We start from the raw sequence: 18,053 nt of genomic DNA, 5'->3' as shown, positions 1-18,053 counted from the left end.
ATGGTGATGGTGGTGGGTGGTGGTGGTGATAGTGGTGGTGGTGGCGATGGTGGTGGTGGCGATGGTGGTGGTGGTGGTGGTGGTGGTGATGGGTGGTGATGGTGATGGTGGTGGGTGGTGGTGGTGATAGTGGTGGTGGTGGTGATGGTGGTGGGTGGTGGTGGTGATAGTGGTGGTGGTGGTGATGGTGGTGGGTGGTGGTGGTGATAGTGGTGGTGGTGATGGTGGTGGTGGTGGCGATGGTGGTGGTGGTGGTGGTGATAGTGGTGGTGGTGGTGATGGTGGTGGGTGGTGGTGGTGATAGTGGTGGTGGTGGTGATGGTGGTGGGTGGTGGTGGTGATAGTGGTGGTGGTGATGGTGGTGGTGGTGGCGATGGTGGTGGTGGTGGTGGTGGTGGTGGTGATGGTGATGGTGGTGGGTGGTGGTGGTGATAGTGGTGGTGGTGATGGTGGTGGTGGTGGTGGTGGTGGTGGTGGTGATGGTGTTGTTGATGGTGGTGGTGGCGATGGTGGTGGTGGTGGTGGTGGTGGTTTTGGTGGTGGTGATGGTGGTGGTGGCGATGGTGGTGGTGGTGGTGGTGGTGGTGGTGATGGTGTTGTTGATGGTGGTGGTGGCGATGGTGGTGGTGGTGGTGGTGGTGGTGATGGTGTTGTTGATGGTGGTGGTGGCGATGGTGGTGGTGGTGGTGGCGATGGTGGTGGTGTTGGTGGTGGTGGTTTTGGTGGTGGTGATGGTGGTGGTGGCGATGGTGGTGGTGGCGATGGTGGTGGTGGTGATGGTGGTGCTGTTGGTGATGGTGGTGGTGGCGATGGTGGTGGTGGTGGTGGCGATGGTGGTGGTGGTGATGGTGGTGGTGTTGGTGGTGGTGGTGGTGGCGATGGTGGTGGTGATGGTGGTGGTGGCGATGGTGGTGGTGATGGTGGTGGTGGCGATGGTGGTGGTGGTGGTGGCGATGGTGGTGGTGGTGTTAGGGGAAGAGATAATAGAGGAAGAGGTAGAAGGTAAAGAATAAGAGTCCCTGATGAAATCAGAGCCACAATTGTGAACCCTGTCATAAACCATGGTCTGACAATGGAAGAGGCTGGTCAGAGAGCACAGCCTAATGTTGACAGGTCCACAGCATCATAAACCACGGTCTGACAATGGAAGAGGCTGGTCAGAGAGCACAACCTAATGTAAAACAGGTCCACAGTGTCATCAATTGTGCAAACATTCCGTACGGGGAGAACAGGTCAACATGTCCTCGTTCTTTCCTTTTGTTACAGCATTTCAATCACAACAATACAGCAACTATTGTAAAAGGTAAATGCAAGTCTGAAAACCACAATGTACCGTAAGATATATATGAGGACTATACAGTAGAATGGCTCAATTTGAAAACAATAGACCATCTGTTACATGATCTAGCTGTGAATTCTACCTGTCATATATCTCTATAGGACTGCCCAACGACCTCATGCTGGCTGCAGACTAAGTCTACCTGTCATATATCTATAGGACTGCACAACGAACTCATGCTGGCGGCAGAGCAGCTCTACATTTCATATATCTATAGGACTGCACAACGACCTCATGCTGGTGGCAGAGCAGCTCTACCTGTCATATATCTATAGGACTGCCCAACAACCTCATGCTGGCTGCAGAGCAGCATGATTCAGCCATCAGAAAGAACAAGACATTTTCAACATGGTCATAGCCAACAATTCCATCAGGCTAAGAGAGATCCAGGGTGCAATCATAAATGACAACAATATCTTCGCAAACATCAATTCTGTCAGCATTTCCACTGTAGACAGAGTTTTGGAGAGAAAAAATCTGACTATGAAACAACTGTACAAGGTGCCATTTGAGAGGAATAGTGACGGAGTGAAGGAGCTGCGGTACCAGGATGTCCAGTTACCAGGATGTCCAGATAGGAGCTGTGGTACCAGGATGTCCAGATAGGAGCTGTGGTACCAGGATGTCCAGATAGTAGCTGTGGTACCAGGATGTCCAGGTACCAGTACGTCCAGGTACCAGGATGTCCAGGTAGGAGCTGTGGTACCAGGATGTCCAGGTACCAGGATGTCCAGGTACCAGGATGTCCAGGTAGGAGCTGTGGTACCAGGATGTCCAGGTAGGAGCTGTGGTACCAGGATGTCCAGGTAGGAGCTGTGGTACCAGGATGTCCAAGTAGGAACTGCGGTACCAGGATGTCCAGGTAGGAGCTGCGGTACCAGGATGTTCTGAAAGGAGCTGTGGTACCAGGACGTCCAGATAGGAGCTGTGGTACCAGTATGTCCAGGTAGGAGCTGTGGTACAAGGATGTCCAGGTACCAGGATGTCCAGGTAGAAGCTGCGGTACCAGTATGTCCAGATACCAGGATGTCCAGATAGGAGCTGTGGTACCAGGATGTCCAGGTACCAGGATGTCCAGATAGGAGCTGTGGTACCAGGATATCCAGGTACCAGTATGTCCAGGTAGGAGCTGCGGTACCAGGATGTCCAGGTAGAAGCTGCGGTACCAGGAAGTCCAGGTACCAGGATGTTCAGGTAGGAGCTGTGGTACCAGGATGTCCAGGTACCAGGATGTCCAGGTAGGAGCTGTGGTACAAGGATGTCCAGGTACCAGGATGTCCAGGTAGAAGCTGCGGTACCAGTATGTCCAGATACCAGGATGTCCAGATAGGAGCTGTGGTACCAGGATGTCCAGGTACCAGGATGTCCAGATAGGAGCTGTGGTACCAGGATATCCAGGTACCAGTATGTCCAGGTAGGAGCTGCGGTACCAGGATGTCCAGGTAGAAGCTGCGGTACCAGGAAGTCCAGGTACCAGGATGTTCAGGTAGGAGCTGTGGTATCAGGGTGTACAGGTACCAGGATGCCCAGATAGGAGCTGTGGTACCAGTATGTCCAGATAGGAGCTGTGGTATCAGGATGTCCAGGTAGAAGCTGCGGAACCAGTATGTCCAGGTACCAGGATGTCCAGGTACCAGTATGTCCAGGTAGGAGATGTGGTACCAGTATGTCCAGATATGACCTGTGGTACCAGGATGTCCAGATATGAGCTCCGGTACCAGGATGTCCAGATAGGAGCTGTGGTACCAGGATGTCCAGGTACCAGGATGTCCAGATAGGAGCTGTGGTACCAGGATATCCAGTTACCAGTATGTCCAGGTAGGAGCTGCGGTACCAGTATGTCCAGGTAGAAGCTGTGGTACCAGGATGTCCAGGTAGAAGCTGCGGTAGCAGGAAGTCCAGGTACCAGGATGTTCAGGTAGGAGCTGTGGTATCAGGGTGTACAGGTACCAGGATGTCCAGATAGGAGCTGTTGTACCAGTATGTCCAGATAGGAGCTGTGGTACCAGGATGTCCAGATAGGAGCTGTGGTATCAGGATGTCCAGGTAGATGCTGCGGTACCAGGATGTCCAGGTACCAGTATGTCCAGGTAGAAGCTGCGGTACCAGTATGTCCAGGTACCAGGATGTCCAGATAGGAGCTGTGGTACAAGGATGTCCAGGTACCAGGATGTCCTGATAGGAGCTGTGGTACCAGTATGTCCAGGTAGGAGCTGTGGTACCAGGATGTCCTGATAGGAGCTGTGGTACCAGTATGTCCAGGTACCAGGATGTCCAGATAGTAGCTGTGGTACCAGGATGTCCAGGTACCAGTATGTCCAGGTAGGAGCTGTGGTACCAGGATGTCCAGATAGGAGCTGCGGTACCAGGATGTCCAGGTACCAGTATGTCCAGGTAGAAGCTGCGGTACCAGTATGTCCAGATACCAGGATGTCCAGATAGGAGCTGTGGTACCAGGATGTCCAGGTAGGAAATGTGGTACCAGTATGTCCAGGTAGGAGCTGTGGTACCAGTATGTCCAGATAGGAGCTGTGGTACCAGGATGTCCAGATAGTAGCTGCGGTACCAGGATGTCCAGATAGGAGCTGTGGTACCAGGATGTCCAGGTACCAGTATGTCCAGGTAGAAGCTGCGGTACCAGTACGTCCAGATACCAGGATGTCCAGATAGGAGCTGTGGTACCAGGATGTCCAGGTACCAGTATGTCCAGGTAGAAGCTGCGGTACCAGTATGTCCAGATACCAGGATGTCCAGATAGGAGCTGTGGTACCAGGATGTCCAGGTACCAGGATGTCCAGATAGGAGCTGTGGTACCAGGATGTCCAGGTACCAGTATGTCCAGGTAGAAGCTGTGGTACCAGTATGTCCAGGTAGAAGCTGCGGTACCAGTATGTCCAGATACCAGGATGTCCAGATAGGAGCTGTGGTACCAGGATGTCCAGGTACCAGGATGTCCAGATAGGAGCTGCGGTACCAGGATGTCCAGGTACCAGTATGTCCAGGTAGGAGCTGCGGTACCAGTATGTCCAGGTAGAAGCTGTGGTACCAGGATGTCCAGGTAGAAGCTGCGGTACCAGGAAGTCCAGGTACCAGGATGTTCAGGTAGGAGCTGTGGTATCAGGGTGTACAGGTACCAGGATGTCCAGATAGGAGCTGTGGTACCAGTATGTCCAGATAGGAGCTGTGGTTCCAGGATGTCCAGATAGGAGCTGTGGTATCAGGATGTCCAGGTAGAAGCTGCGGAACCAGTATGTCCAGGTACCAGGATGTCCAGATAGGAGCTGCGGTACCAGGATGTTCAGGTACCAGGATATCCAGGTAGGAGCTGTGGTACCAGTATGTTCAGGTAGAAGCTGTGGTACCAGGATGTCCAGGTAGGAGCTGCGGAACCAGGATGTCCAGGTACCAGGAGGTCCAGGTAGAAGCTCTTTTACCAGTATGTCCAGGTAGGAGCTGTGGTACCAGGATGTCCAGGTACCAGGATGTCCAGGTAGAAGCTCTTTTACCAGTATGTCCAGGTAGGAGCTGTGGTACCAGGATGTCCAGGTACCAGTATGTCCAGGTAGGAGCTGTGGTACCAGGATGTCCTGGTAGGAGCTGTGGTACCAGGATGTCCAGGTAGAAGCTGTGGTACCAGGATGTCCAGGTAGAAGCTGTGGTACCAGGATGTCCAGGTAGGAGCTGTGGTACCAGGATGTCCTGGTAGGAGCTGTGGTACCAGGATGTCCAGGTAGAAGCTGTGGTACCAGGATGTCCAGGTAGAAGCTGTGGTACCAGGATGTCCAGGTAGAAGCTGTGGTACCAGGATGTCCAGGTAGAAGCTGTGGTACCAGGATGTCCAGGTACCAGTATGTCCAGGTAGGAGCTGTGGTACCAGGATGTCCAGGTAGAAGCTGTGGTACCAGGATGTCCAGGTAGAAGCTGTGGTACCAGGATGTCCAGGTAGAAGCTGTGGTACCAGGATGTCCAGGTAGGAGCTGTGGTACCAGGATGTCCTGGTAGGAGCTGTGGTACCAGGATGTCCTGGTAGGAGCTGTGGTACCAGGATGTCCAGATAGGAGCTGTGGTACCAGCATGTCCTGGTAGGAGCTGTGGTACCAGGATGTCCAGGTAGAAGCTGTGGTACCAGTATGTCCAGGTAGGAGCTGTGGTACCAGTATGTCCAGGTAGAAGCTGTGGTACCAGGATGTCCAGATAGGAGCTGTGGTACCAGTATGTCCTGGTAGGAGCTGTGGTACCAGGATGTCCAGGTAGAAGCTGTGGTACCAGGATGTCCAGGTAGAAGCTGTGGTACCAGGATGTCCAGAAATGAGCTGTGGTACCAGGATGTCCAGGTACCAGGATGTCCAGGTAGAAGCTGTGGTACCAGGATGTCCAGGTAGGAGCTGCGCTACCAGGATGTTCAGGTGTGCACATGGTATATTGTACAGGGAGTTTTACTGTACTTCAGTGATGCCTGTATATTCTTCTTGAAGTTGTAGATACCCATCAGAACAGAAAACATTTATACTTTACTAAACTGTCTGATTCAAGAAAAGACTATATAAAATTAACTTTATATTTAGTTTCTGTGTTACTATATAGAGAATAATGGAGCTGGAAGGACATGAATAGAAAAACATTCTTGTTTTTGTGGAAGAAGCTGGGTTCAATCTGGCCAAAGGCAGGAGACACGACCACAATCTCATTGGACACCAAGCCACAAATGGCCAACGTGGGGTCAATATTAGACCCGGTGTATCGAAAGGGAAACATCAGATGTGATGTCGATGATACATTCTCTGGCCAGACCAACAAGAGTGACAGGATGTCCACCAAGAAGATGTGAACTTTAAAAAACATTTAAAAGAAAAAAAACTGCAAATTTTCTGTTCACTATATTTCAAATAAAATCAAATTTATTTACATAGCCCCTCTTACATCAGCTGATATCTCAAAGTGCTATACAGAAACCCAGCCTAAAACCGTAAAACAGCAAGCAATGCAGGTGTAGAAGCACGGTGGCTAGGAAAAACTCCATAGAAAGGCCAAAACCTAGGAAGAAACCTAGAGAGGAACCAGGCTATGAGGGGGTGCCAGTCCTCTTCTGGCTGTGCCAGGTGGAGATTATAACAGAACATGGCCAAGATGTTCAAATGTTCATAAATTACCAGCATGGTCAAATAACAATAATCACAGTAGTTGTCGAGGGTGCAGCAAGTCAGCACCTCAGGAGTAAATGTCAGTTGGCTTTTCATAGCCGATCATTAAGAGTATCTCTACCGCTCCTGCTGTCTCTAGAGAGTTGAAAACAGCAGGTCTGGGACAGGTTGCACGTCCGGTGAATGGGTCAGGGTTCCATAGCAGCAGGCAGAACAGTTGAAACTGGAGCAACAGCACGGCCAGGTGGACTGGGGACCGCAAGGTGTCATCATGGCAGGTAGTCCTGAGGCATGGTCCTAGGCCTCATGTCCTCCGGGAGAGAGAAAGAAAGAGAGAAAGAGAGAATTAGAGAGAGCATACTTAAATTCACACAGGACACCGGATAAGACAAGAGAAGTACTCCAGATATAACAAACTGACCCTAGCCCCCCGACACATAAACTACTGCAGCATAAATACTGGAGGCTGAGACAGGAGGGGTCAGGAGGCACTGTGGCCCCATCCGATGATACCCCCGGACAGGGCCAAACAGGAAGGATATAACCCAGCCACTTTGCCAAACCACAGCCCCCACACCACTAGAGGGATCTCTTCAACCACCAACTTACCATCCTGAGACACAGCCAAGTATAGCCCTCAAAGATCTCCGCCACGGCACAACCCAAGCAGGGGCGCCAACCCAGACAGGAAGATCACGTCAGTGACTCAACCCACTCATGTGACGCACCCCTCCTAGGGACGGCATGAAAGAGCACCAGTAAGCCAGTGACTCAGCCCCTGTAATAGGGTTAGAGGCAGAGAATCCCAGTGGAGAGAGGGGAACCGGCCAGGCAGGGACAGCAAGGGCGGTTCTTTGCCCCAGAGCCTTTCCGTTAACCTTCACACTCCTGGGCCAGACTACATACAGTCATATGACCCACTGAAGAGATGAGTCTTCAGTAAAGACTTAAAGGTTGAGACCAAGTCTGCGTCTCTCACATGGGTAGGCAGACCATTCCATAAAAATAGGGAGGCTAGCACTGGAGTAATATGATCAAATTATTTGGTTCTAGTCAGGATTCTAGCAGCCGTATTTATCACTAACTGAAGTTTATTTAGTGCTATATTTTTTAGAGCAGTAGGGTAGCCGGAAAGTAGAGCATTGCAGTAGTCTAACCTAGAAGTAACAAACGCATGGATACATCTTTCTGCATCATTTTTGGACAGAAAGTTTCTGATTTTTGCAATGTTACGTAGATGGAAAAAAAGCTGTCCTTGAAATGGTCTTGATATGTTCTTCAAAAGAGAGATCAGGGTCCAAAGTAACGCAGAGGTCCTTCACAGTTTTATTTGAGAAGACTGTACAACCATCAAGATTAATTGTCAGATTCAACAGAAGATCTCTTTGTTTCTTGGGACCTAGAACAAGCATCTCTGTTTTGTCCGAGTTTAAAAGTAGAAAGTTTGCAGCCATCCACTTCCTTATGTCTGAAACACAGGCTTCTAGCAAGGGCAATTTTGGGGCTTCACCATGTTTCATTGAAATGCACAGCTGTGTGTCATCCGCATAGCAGTGATAGTTAACATGATGTTTTCGAATGACATCCATAAGAGGAAAAATATATAGTGAAAACAATAGTGGTCCTAAAACGGAACCTTGAGGTATTTGACTTTACAGTAAGAAATATGTACAAATGGACATGCAAATGTGAATTTTCTGTTTACATGTAACACATTGCTACAAAGATAAATGTACTGTATACATACAAATGTGCATATCCTTTTTCTGTGTACTACAGTATGATACAGTATTGACTTTTCCCAGTAAACGTTGACCTACTGTTGAAATCGGTATCTAAAAATCTCAGTGTGATAATAAGCATTCAGCTAGACACAACTGACCTTCTGGTATAGCACAGTAAGCAGTCACTGTCAACAAAGCTTACATTTGTATATACAACAAACACTTCCAGGGTTGACTGCCATGGTAAAAAAGAAAAACATCTAAACATTTTAACCAGTACGGCTCACACGATGACAAAACAACTTTTAATTTTGGTGGCAATGACCAATTTACTGACACAATAACTAGGTTTTTTAAGCATGAATTAAATGTTTAAATGTTTAAATGTTACTACATTTTAGCAGACATGCAATAGAGTTAAGATGTCCCATTAAAACAATTGTGACAATTGCATTTAGAGTTTAGAGAATGTTGACTGTTTAAAAAAAATGAGCAAAAGCGATTGAGGAGAAAAACTGTAAAAAAATATATATATATATACATTTGCAGGGACTATCCCATGTGCAGAGTATAGCTGTGCTCCAGAATCGCCGCTGTCCACTGTCCCGTGGTGCTGAACTTCAGAAATCTGATTCCAAAGAATGCTGTCCTTTAATGAACTTCAGACCGCCTATATTTTCCGCTGGTTGGTTTGTTTGTTTACTTTAGCGCTATGGGACCTCACAGCGTTATAGAATGTGTTCCAATTTGACAACATGAATGTCTGTAGAGTGGTTTGCCGTGTGGGCCTGAGAGTAAATGTCACAGTCATACACATATACCCGGGACAAATTGCTTTTACGCAAGAAAACAGGACGGAGCTCATTCATCACACACGTCTCAAGGTCAGAGGCATTCTGGGTGAATTATATCACTGTAAAACTGCCACACACACACGCACACACGCACACACACACGCACGCACGCACGCACGCACGCACGCACACACACACACACACACACACACACACACACACACACACACAGACAGATGTTTTTGTTTTTCAGTCACATTTGTTCTGAAAACGGGATACATTTTTTTGTGTTTTTCCTCACATTTGTTGTTAATGACATTAAAGCTGGATTCTCACCACATAAACTGGTTGGTCTTTGCAGCTACAGTGTACAGTTCAATAGCAGACATAAAATCAGCACTTTCAAAGATTAGATAGAATCTAGGAGGAGATGAGAAGAACTGGATTCTGGTTCATTCTATGGTGCAGTCTATCATCAGTGTAGAGAAATGAAAACAGAAAGAAGAAGACTGCTGGTTAAGATAGAAATCAACATCCCAGTAGTAGAGATTCATCCTGTTATATTGCCCGACACCGTTATTCCACACGCTATGATGCAGTTATTATTAGGAGATCTGATCTCTGTTATTCTACACACACACACACACACACACACACACACACACACACACACACACACAAAAAACACACATACACACACACACACACACACACACACACAAAAAAAACACACATACACACACACACACACACACACACACACACAAAACACACACACACACACACATACACACACACACACACACACACACACACACACACCACACACACACACACAAAAAAACACACACACACACAAAAACACACACACACACAAAAACACACACACACACAAAAACACACACACACACACACACACACACACACACATACACACACCTCTGTGCACAGTCCTCCAATAGGTAACCTCTGATGTTTTCTATCTTTTTTAGAAACATAAGACAGGGTTAAAGTGTATCTAAAATGTCAGGCTATTTTAGACCAGAACCCTATGTTCTACATAGTAGTACACTCTATCCTTTTAAGAACAGGGAACAGCCTTAGAAAATGACCATTTATGGCATTTAGGTTTACTATAGCTGATCAGATACAATCTGCCCTTTTTAACTCCTGTTCGTTCTTTTTTTAAAACGAGGTTTCATTATTCAAAGTTCAGCGAGACAGACTCATTGCTCATTGGGGTTAATGTGGAGGTTTAAGTAGCTCACTTTAAAGCCAATGAACTTCCCATTTAAGAACCAGACAGGTACCAAGTTTGAAATCTCATATCATTGCTCCCGTCTAGATCTCCTCTCCTTCATCTGGAAGGACTGGCATGTAAGCGTTCCAAATAGAACACTATATATAGAGGGTACTATTTTTTGACACAGGGCACGTAGAGCTCAGTTCGAAGGTAGTGCCTTATATAGAGATTAGGATAGCATTTGGGTCGCACACAAAGTATTGCTGGCTTTGTCAATCGGTGAGAGAAGGGGCTGACGCCTGCCTGCTCTATAGTCAGGGCACTGATGTAGTAAACATGTTTCCTGAGAGAGGGGAAATGTTTGTGTGTGTGTGTGTGTTTGTGTGTATTTGTGTTTGTGTGTGTGTGTGTGTGTGTGTGTGTGTGTGTGTGCCTCAGGGGAAGTACAACAAGTGGTCAGCAACAGGACAGGAGGATCAAACGGTGATAGATGTCAGGAGCTCTGTGAATCACTGTTCGGGGATGACCACAGGACACTATGAGGAGTCAGAGTTGGGGGGAGAGAGAGAGAGAGAGAGAGAGAGAGAGACAGAGAGATAGAGAGAGAGGGAGACAGAGGCAGAGAGAGAGAGACAGAGAGAGACAGAGACAGAGACAGAGAGAGAGAGAGACAGAGAGAGAGAGATAGAGACAGAGAGAGAGAGAAAGAGATAGAGAGAGGGAGAGAGAGAGAGAGACAGAGAGAGAGAGAGAGAGAGAGAGAGAGAGAGAGAGAGAGAGAGAACAAAGGGGGATGTCTGACAGAGCATGTAATAACCTCACCGTTCTGAACCACTGAGCTCACCTCCATCCTTGGGCTCTCTCTTTTAAAAATTTGATTTCACTCTCTTTCTCTCTCTCTCAATTCAATTCAATTTGCTTTACTGGCATGACGTAACAATGTGTATATTGCCAAAGCGTACTTTGGAGATTAAATCATTCATTTACAATACTAAAATAATAATAATCAAGATTGTCAGCGAGACAATCAGTAAGAACACTGATCAAGGGTCCAAATAACTATACAATGGACAATAACCATAACAATGGTATGGAGGACATGTGCAGGCTGGTTGGTTAGTCAGACACTGTCCCTAATTTTATGTCAGGCAGCAATGTAGTGCAATGTAGTGCGCTGCCAAACCACAGCTCTCTGCGTCTTCCCCCAACACCATGGGTAGCCTATTCTCATCCGAGAGGTCTTTGAGACCTTGAATAAGGGTTTCATATTTGGGGAATTGACACTCTCTAATTGTTATATATTTTTGTAAATTTTATCAGGAAATGCAGCTCTTTCTCAGGTTCTGCTGTGGTACAGCGGTTGCACAGCCTTTCCTCTACAGGGAGCCAGGTTTTCCTGTGTCTACCCTTCTCAATGGCAAGGCTGTGCTCACTGAGCCTGTACTTTGTCAAGGTTTTTCTAAGTTTTTGATCAGTAACCGTGGTCAAATAGTTTGCCACCGTGTACTGTTGATTTAGGGCCAGATAGCACTGCTTTTTTCTGTACTGTGTTTCAATACAAGGAATGTAGTTTTGTTTTGTCGTAATTTGGTTTATTCTGTTTGATTGGATGTTCTAGTCCTGAGGCTTCAGTGTGTTACTAGAACAGGTTTGTGAACTCAGCCCCAGGACCAGCTGGATGAGGGTCCTGAGGCTTCAGTGTGTTAGTAGAACAGGTATGTGAACTCAGCCCCAGGACCAGCTGGATGAGGGGACTGAGGCTTCAGTGTGTTACTAGAACAGGTTTGTGAACTCAGCCCCAGGACCAGCTGGATGAGGGTCCTGAGGCTTCAGTGTGTTAGTAGAACAGGTATGTGAACTCAGCCCCAGGACCAGCTGGATGAGGGGACTGAGGCTTCAGTGTGTTAGTAGAACAAGTTTGTGAACTCAGCCCCAGGACCAGCTGGATGAGGGGACTGAGGCTTCAGTGTGTTAGTAGAACAGGTATGTGAACTCAGCCCCAGGACCAGCTGGATAAGGGTCCTGATGATTCAGTGTGTTAGTAGAACAGGTTTGTGAACTCAGCTCTTGGTATTGCAGGGCCTGGTAATGATGTGAAAGGGGGAAACTGTATTTTAAATACGTCCTAACTGAAATGCTATTTTATTATTTTTTATGTATTTGTGGATATTTGGCCTAATTCTGCCCTGCATGCATTGTTTGTAGTTTTCCTCTGGACATGTAGGATACTCTTACAGAACTCTGCATGCAGCGTTTCAATGGAATGTTTGTCCCATTTGATGAAATCTTGTTTTGCAAGTGGACCCCACACCTCGCTGCCATAAAGTGTAATTGGTAGGTATTAGAATAGAATTCGTAGAATTGCTTGTGTGATTTATCTCTCAGTTAATTCGCTGCCCAGTTGAGCTTAGTTTTCAACTTCACTAATTGTAGTGTGCAGTGCTCTATATATTGTGTACCGATTAAGAACTTTGGTCTAATTCCCTGAGATCTGGATCTTCTCTGGAAAATCATTATTTTTGTCTTTTTGGGATTTACTGCCAGGGCCCAGGTCTGGCAGTACTGCTCTAGCAGGTCCAGGTTCTGCTGTAGGCCATGTGCTGTGGGTGACAGCAGGCACAGGTCATCTGCACAGAGCAGGCATTTAACCTCTGAATTGTGGAGACTAACACCAGGGGCTGAGGATTTTCCTAGAATAGTGGGCAATTCGTTGATGGAAATATTGAAGGGTGCAGGGCTCAGATTGCAACCCTGGCGAAGGCCCCGCCCCTGGCGAAGGCCCCGCCCCTGGCGAAGGCTCTGGTTATTTTCTTGTCAATTGTGATGATGCACGTATTGCCAGTGTAAATTGATTTAATGATGTCATATATTTACCCCCTACACCACTTTCAATAAATTTGTAGAACAGTCCTTTATGCCAAATAGATAAATACATTTTTGGAAGTCAAGAAAGCATGTGTACATTTTGGTGGACATGTTTATCTATATTTATGTCTCTCTCTCTCTATCTCTCTCTCTCTCTCTCTCTCTCTCTCTATCTATCTCTCCCTCTCTCTCGCTCTGCATCTCTCTCTCTCTCTCCCTCTCTCTCTCTCTCTGCATCTCTCTCTCTCTGTCTCTCTGTCTCTCTCTCTCTCTCTATATATCTCTCCCCCTCTCTCTCTCTCTGCATCTCTCTCTCTCTGTCTCTTTGTCTCTCTCTCGCTCAATCTCTCTCTCTCTCTATCATTCTCACTCACTCTCTCTCTCTCTCTCTCTCCTTCTCTCTCTCATTCTCTCTCAATCTCTCTCTCTCTCTCTCTCTCTCTATCATTCTCACTCACTCTCTCTCTCTCTCCTTCTCTCTCTCATTCTCTCTCAATCTCTCTCTCTCTCATTCTCTCTCTCTCTCTCTTTCTCTCTCTCTCCTTCTCTCTCTCATTCTCTCTCTCTCTCTCTCTCTCTCTCTCTCTCTCTCTCTCTCTCCCCTCTCTCTCATTCTGAGGTTCATTCTATATGACAACGTGTCTCCCCATCCCACTCCTCATTCCCTGGTATCAGCGCTTCGGACGTCCTTCGTCAGAACAGGTCAAACGACGTCTTCTGACAGAACAGGCTCTGATCATCTAACGACGTCTTCTGACAGAACAGGCTCTGATCATCTAATGACGTCTTTCTACAGAACAGGCTCTGATCATCTAACGACGTCTTTCTACAGAACAGGCTCTGATTATCTAACAACGTCTTTCTACAGAACAGGCTCTGATCGTCTAACGACGTCTTTCTACAGCACAGGCTCTGATCGTCTAATGACGTCTTTCTACAGAACAGGCTCTGATCGTCTAACGACGTCTTCAGACAGAACAGGCTCTGATTATCATCTTCAGATGTCTTCCTACAGAAGACGTCTGAAGATGATCCAGCTCTGATCGTCTGGATGGCTGGCTGCACCGAGCAGCACCTCTACTACATCAATCAGAAACACCTCAAGGCTTGACTTCAGTTGCTAGGAATGCCGATGAGGCTCTGAGATCCAATTTGTTTGTGCTGAAATGACTTCCATCCCATTGCCACAGAACATTAGGGACAGTAAATTAATGTCCCCCAGGCGCCTCTCTCTCTCTCTCTCTCTCCCCCCCCCCTCTCTCTCTCTCTCTCCCTCTCTCTCTCTCCCCCCCCCCCCCTCTCTCTCTCTCTCTCTCTCTCTCTCTCTCTCTCTTCTGAGCCTCTGGGCTTGCAGACAGGTGATGGGCTTGGAAGGGGTAATGGATCATGAAGATAATTTTCAGTCTGTAGACTCTTCTGTCCGTGTTCCTCTTTCTCTCCCTCTTCCTCTTCCTCTTCCCTTCTTCCCCTCCCAACCTTCCTCTCTCCCTCTCTGCCCCTTACCTCCCTCCTTCCCTGGATACAGTAGGGACATACATAAACAGCTGTGTGTCATTATGCTTCTCTATTGCAACAGAACAGTTATATGGTATATATATTATTATTATATATTATACGGAATGGAACTTCGAACAAAATTGTAAAACAAAATCATAATAATCTCATGTTCAGCCGTCACACACATTATCGCCAAATAAACTCCTCAAACTTGAATTATTTCCGGCTCTTGCCATGAAAGCAAAGTTTTGAGTTGGAGAATCGTTTGGGAATATGTTTTTCAGCCTACATGGAGTTTACACAACACAACCTGACCTGGCTGAGTTTACAACATGGAGAGTATCAAACCACCAGTGGCCATTTTAACATGTAAATCTTGGAGGGACAAACGTTTGTTTTATAGATGCATGCCAGCAAAGCCACTACACAACACTATACAAATCATCAAATGCACTATAACGGCGACAAGCGGTGCCCACAAACTGTTAGGGCCTACATAAAGCTGTCCAAACAGCAGAGTTTTCTTTCCAGCACCATGGAGTAAATCCTTACCACCACAACACCTGACTATCAACGGAGCCTTTTCTGTCAGCAAAATAATTAATTCACCCTCGTTTGAATAAAAGTAGTTTGTACTGACAATTGACATGATGGGCCTCTGTACACCTATGTAGATATTCCATAATAAAACCAGCCGTATCCAGCTACAATAGTCATTTACAACATTAACAATGTCTACACTGTATTTCTGATCAATTTGATGTTATTTTAATGGACAAAAAAAATATGCTTTTCTTTCAAAAACAAGGACATTTCTAAGTGACCCCAAACTTTTTAACTTTAGTGTACATTGTTTGCGAATTGATATGTGACACGAATTAATGCCAAAATAACATGAAAAACAGGCAAGCGACCCCTCCAAAATATCTATTTATATATATTCTATTTGTATATATATATATATATATATCCTCTCTATATTGTTTTGTTTTGTTTTGTTTTGTTCGCACAAAACTGCGTGGTTTGCAGTGGCAACCCGTCATTCCTTTTCAGCTCCACATTTTCGCAAAAAAAATGCAATAAATATATATATATATATAAGGGATTTATATATTTTATTTGTATATAAATATATATATATATATATAAATAAATATAAATATATATAAAATATATATAAATCCCTTATATATATCACCAGAACTCCCTCTCTGTCACCAGAACTCCCTCTCTGTCACCAGCCCTACCTCTCTGTCACCAGAACTCCCTCTCTGTCACCAGAACTCCCTCTCTGTCACCAGAACTCCCTCTCTGTCACCATAACTCCCTCTCTGTCACCAGAACTCCCTCTCTGTCACCAGCCCTCCCTCTCTGTCACCAGCCCTCCCTCTCTGTCACCAGCCCTCCCTCTCTGTCACATACTGTATCTCTATATACTAGTGCCCTTCCTCTCTGTCACATACTGTATCTCTGTATACCAGCCCTCCCTCTCTGTCACCAGCCCTCCCTCTCTGTCACCAGCCCTCCCTCTCTGTCACATACTGTATCTATATATACCAGCCCTCCCTCTCTGTCACCAGCCTTCCCTCTCTGTCACATACTGTATCTATATATACCAGCCCTCCCTCTCTGTCACCAGCCCTCCCTCTCTGTCACATACTGTATCTCTATATACCAGCCCTCCCTCTCTGTCACATACTGTATCTCTATATACCAGCCCTCCCTCTCTGTCACATACTGTATCTCTATATACCAGCCCTCCCTCTCTGTCACATACTGTATCTCTCCATACCAGCCCTTCCTCTGTCACATACTGTATCACTATATACCAGCCCTCCCTCTCTGTCACATACTGTATCTCTTTATACCAGCCCTCCCTCTCTGTCACATACTGTATCTCTCCTTACCAGCCCTCGTTCTCTGTCACATACTGTATCTCTATATACCAGTCCTCTGTTGCGCTCTTTGTCCCTCTCTCTCTCTTGTTCTCTCTCTGTGTCTTACTCTCTCTCTCTCTCTCTCTCTCTCTCTCTTACTCTCTCTTGTTCTCTCTCTGTCCCTCTCTCTCTCTCTCTCTCTTACTCTCTCTTGTTCTCTCTCTGTCCCTCTCTCTCTCTCCCCCTCTCCCCCTCCCCTCCCTCCCTCCCTCCCCACACAGACACAATACGCCCTGGTCCCAACCTCACACACATTACCGGGAACCCATCAAGCCTCTTGAACAAGCTTTACCAGAAAACCATTAAGCCTATTGATATGATCTTATCTTTCTAATTTTTGTCGTCAAGATATTATAAAGGAATTTTGTATTTCTCCCCTCTTTTCTTTAGATTCTCCCTCAACGATCCTTTCTTCCTCTTAATATAGTTCTACAATAAATCATCTACTGTTTACTCCTCCTGGAGAGAGAGACAGCCTCTGACACTGTTTACTCCTCCTGGAGAGGGACACAGCCTCTGGTACTGTTTACTCCTCCTGGAGAGAGACACAGCCTCTGGTACTGTTGGCTCCTCCTGGAGAGAGACACAGCCTCTGGTACTGCTGTCTCCTCCTGGAGAGAGACACAGCCTCTGGTACTGTTGGCTCCTCCTGGAGAGAGACACAGCCTCTGGTACTGTTGGCTCCTCCTGGAGAGAGACACAGCCTCTGGTACTGTTGTCTCCTCCTGGAGAGAGACACAGCCTCTGGTACTGTTGTCTCCTCCTGGAGAGAGACACAGCCTCTGGTACTGTTGGCTCCTCCTGGAGAGAGACACAGCCTCTGGTATGAATTGTTACTGGCAATTATTAGTAAAAAATAAACATCAAACCTTAATTAGGCATTTCTAAACTGCTTGTGAACACTGGACCAGAGTGTCTGAGAAGAGAAGAGATGTATCATGTATTTAGGAGGTTGTTAGCTGCTACAAAGGCTCTTTGTGTGGTTGAGAAGGTGATGCACCACCCCAGGGACGCTCAGAATGGGGTCATATCTATTGGAAAGCCAGCTGCATCATAGATAGTGTTAGTGAGTGCCTTTTGTAGGGTTCAGTAACAAAGCTATCTATCTATCTATCTATCTATCTATCTATCTATCTATCTATCTATCTATCTATCTATCTATCTATCTATCTATCTATCTATCTATCTATGCATCTATCTATGCATCTATCCATCTATCCATCTATCCATCCATCCATCCCATATCAACAAACAGTAGCTCTTAAATACAAGGTTCTCATCAGCAACAATAACAACAAAAACATCACTAAGTTCAACAACAACAAACAACAAGCCAGGGTTAAACCTCCGAAGCCTGCTGAGGGTTGGAGGGAGGGATGGATGGAGGGGAGGAAGAGGAAGATGAGGAAGAGGAGGCTAAGAGCTGGGGGATGTATAATGGGAGGGAGGGAGAGGAGGAAGAGATGAAGAAGAGGGGGACAGTCGAAGGAGGCTGTGAGCTGGGGTTGACCTC

Source organism: Oncorhynchus clarkii, chromosome 4 (assembly GCF_045791955.1).
Source record: "Oncorhynchus clarkii lewisi isolate Uvic-CL-2024 chromosome 4, UVic_Ocla_1.0, whole genome shotgun sequence".
NCBI classification, from domain to species: Eukaryota; Metazoa; Chordata; class Actinopteri; order Salmoniformes; family Salmonidae; genus Oncorhynchus; species Oncorhynchus clarkii.
This window is presented reverse-complemented; position numbering follows the sequence as displayed.